The following is a 3358-nucleotide window of genomic DNA, read 5'->3' as shown; positions in this document are numbered from 1 at the left end:
TTTTGCTATAATCGCCCATCTCTTGATAAATTTACTGGAAGCGAGAAAATTTCTTGATTTACATAAATGTTTTTGTTTCGTTTATATTGCACAAATTTATTAATTTTCATAGCAGTTACATAAGAGTTATTGATCTTCATAATGTTGTTTCATTGAGTTATTAAATGTATCGGTCATGTCTTCGATGTTGTTCCACAAAGTTAAAGTATTTAAAAGTGTTACACACGAAGATGCGAATGTAAACGGTATAACACTAATAAAGCCAGAAATTTGTGGGATGGTTACACCTGTGTAAAACGACCTCAGTATATGACTGGTACCTTATTTTATCGACTCCGGAAGGATGAAAGAGAAAGCACCCGAGTGTCGCACTTGAAACAATACCCAAAATGCTATCTAAGAGACAGAAGGGTATTGGAACTGAGACTTGCATTGTCAACATGCAGAGAAGTGCAATTCTGTATCCTGCAAAAATTCTAAGACATATTCTTCAAACATGAGCATCAAAACAGCATCTCTGCTAAGTGATATAGCATGCAAATAGTTTTAATAATAATAATAATAATGATGATGATGAGATGGAGGAGGAATATTTTCATTATTAACCCTCAAGGGCTCAAAGAAGACAAATATGGTAGGGTGTTTGTGTAAGATTAGTGGGCCGCATTAAACTAATTCTCCGGTAGAAAGGGTAGCTGCTTAGCGGGCTAATGAAGGAAACTCCACGAAATCTCAATGGCCATGATTTTCAAGGCAAGAAGCCCTCACTTGTTTCCCGGCCTAGATGTGCAATCTGAGAGTAAACCCGTTCAACGTACCTAGTATTCTCTACTCTCAACCACCACACAAAGAATTTACTGGAAGCGGAGAGGAACCGGGGTTTCCTTTTTCCACCCTGAATTATTTTTTTTAAGTAGATGCATGATGATCAGGAATCAACTTTTCAGTTGCATTTTTATTTATTTTTATATTACTAAACAATGAAGGGCGTGAACTTGTAGAATCGTAAGCATGCCGGGCAAAATGCTTAGTGGCACTTCGTCCGTCTTTACGTTCTGAATTCAAATTCTGCCGAAGTCGACTTCACCTTTCATCCTTTCGGAGTCGATTAAATAAGTACCAGTTAAACACTGGGGTCGATGTCATCGACTTATCCTTCCACCGAACTTGCTGGCCTTGTGCCAAAATTTGAAACCAATATTACTAAAAATGATGATGATGGTGACGACAGTGGAATCCCGTTGGTAGTGTTAACAGTGATAACAATGGTATGAACGTCAGGGAAATGGCGTGTGTGTGTGTAGTGAAAGCGCGTGGCTTAGTGGTTAGGGTATTCGGTTTATGATCGTGAGGTCGTGAGTTCAATTTCCGACCACGCGTTATGTCCTTGAGCAAGTAAGACACTTTATTCCACTTAGCTGGCAAAAATGAGTTGTACCAGTATTTCAAAGGGTCATCCTTGACACACTCTATGTCCTGCAGAATCTCCCTAAGAACTATTTTAAGAGTACACGTATCTGTGAAGTGCTCAGCCACATGCATGTTAACTATTCCGTTGATGGATCAGCTGGAACATTCGTCGTCGTAACCGACGGAGTGGCATATGTGTGTATATATTTCTGTGTATATATATGCGTGTTTGAGTGTTGAGTGTATGTAAAATCTTATTGGCATATGTTGCTACCTTCAAATGATGAAATTATTACTCACAGAGTCTATATAAATGATAACAATAATTATAATAATCGTTATCGTTATAATGCTTTGTCATTATAGTCGACATAAGAGCGGCAGGCATCGTCAGGCGACGGTAAACTCTGGGTAGACTGGCATCCAGTGCCAGATCAACCCGATTCACTTGAACTTTTCTTTATTAATGCTACACCACTCAAACTCCCATTTCTCATGTATCCTTCACAGGATTCCAGTCGGGTTCAGATAAGATTAAACACACGCGCAAAAAAAAAAAAAATGATTAAAATTAAAATTTAATAAAAAATTTCAATGACTGCGATCCAGTTTTTTTTTAATATATATATTTCATCAACCTATCTGCCTTTCATATCTTTTCCTGTTCTTAAATCGCTTTTTCTTCCCTTAAATTTATTACAAATACCCATTCGCTTATTATTAACATTGTTGTTGTTACTATTATTATTATTATTATTATTATTATTATTATTATTATTATTATTATTATTATTATTATCATTATTCCGCTTGTCGCGCAGCATTTATTGCTGGTGGTATTATACCGGTCCTCAACCAGTGGCCTGAGGTGACACCTCCAATTGTCAAGCACTTTTCGAAGTATTCTAGCGGTTATTTATTTTTTTTCTGTGAGTGTCCCTACCTGATACTAAAACCGATTTAAAAAAAAAATAGTTTCCAATTCTGGTTCTCATAGTACGCATGCGCCCCGACAACAACTGGGACGATCTGAACCTTTTCTATTGTCCACAAATGTTTTGTCTTTCATGCTAGTGGTTTAATAATAATAATAATAATAATAATAATAATAATAATAATAATAATATATAATAATAATAATAATAATATAATAATAATAATAATAATAATTATTATTATTATATTATTATTATTATTATTATTATTATTATTATTATTATTATTATTATTATTATATTATTATTATTTATAATCATGAATGAAAAATGCACTTTCAGTACGGAAAGTAAAAGGGACTACATACGTACGTACATACATACATTCTTACATACATGCATACATACACATACATAGATACATACATACAAATGCATACAGCACGCACGCACAATGTTTTTGAAGAATATTCCAGAATAGAAGAGAAGATATATAAACATAAACATATAAAAAAAATATATCGTCGACAAATACGTATAACAACAGTAATGAGAATAATAACAACAATGATGATGATAATAATAATAATCATAACAATAACAATAATAATAATTAGGCTACAGTAGATGTGAAAAAGGATGGGTGTGGTTATTTTTACAGAACACAAACGATTCATAAATACTAGAATCTTTTTGATTTACTTAATTTTGCTATAATTTTCTTGTTTTGTTATTAGTTATTCTTTATATATATACATAGATAACATTATATATACGTGTGTGTATATATACATAATATGTAACGTGTGTATGTGTGTGTGTACACAATCCAGTATATCAGTTTGAGTATAATCAGAAAAGCAATTGCATTCAGTGTACAAAACAAAAGACATAGGGAGCACTCCGAACAGAGAGGTAGAGGGATAAAATAAAAAGAGTGCAATCCTGGAAGTTTATTATAAGGGAAATTTCGTAATACATATACACATCCATGTGTGTGTGTGTGTGTGTGT

The 3358-nt window shown here is 33.5% G+C and overlaps 1 long non-coding RNA gene across 1 annotated transcript in view; it reads left to right on the top strand.

Annotated features, from left to right (window-relative positions):
- LOC118761973 overlaps positions 1–2373 on the top strand; it is a 3613-nt gene extending 1240 nt beyond the window's left edge. Inside the window, exon 2 of the long non-coding RNA XR_004997767.1 lies at positions 1–2373. This exon is cut by the window's left edge and continues 158 nt beyond it. This is a non-coding gene — a long non-coding RNA (uncharacterized LOC118761973).
- The last annotated feature ends 985 nt before the right edge of the window (positions 2374–3358 follow it).

Source organism: Octopus sinensis, linkage group LG2, assembly GCF_006345805.1.
Source record: "Octopus sinensis linkage group LG2, ASM634580v1, whole genome shotgun sequence".
Lineage (NCBI taxonomy): Eukaryota > Metazoa > Mollusca > Cephalopoda > Octopoda > Octopodidae > Octopus > Octopus sinensis.
The sequence above is the reverse complement of the archived record's forward strand: the minus strand, read 5'-3'. Positions and strand labels throughout refer to the sequence as shown.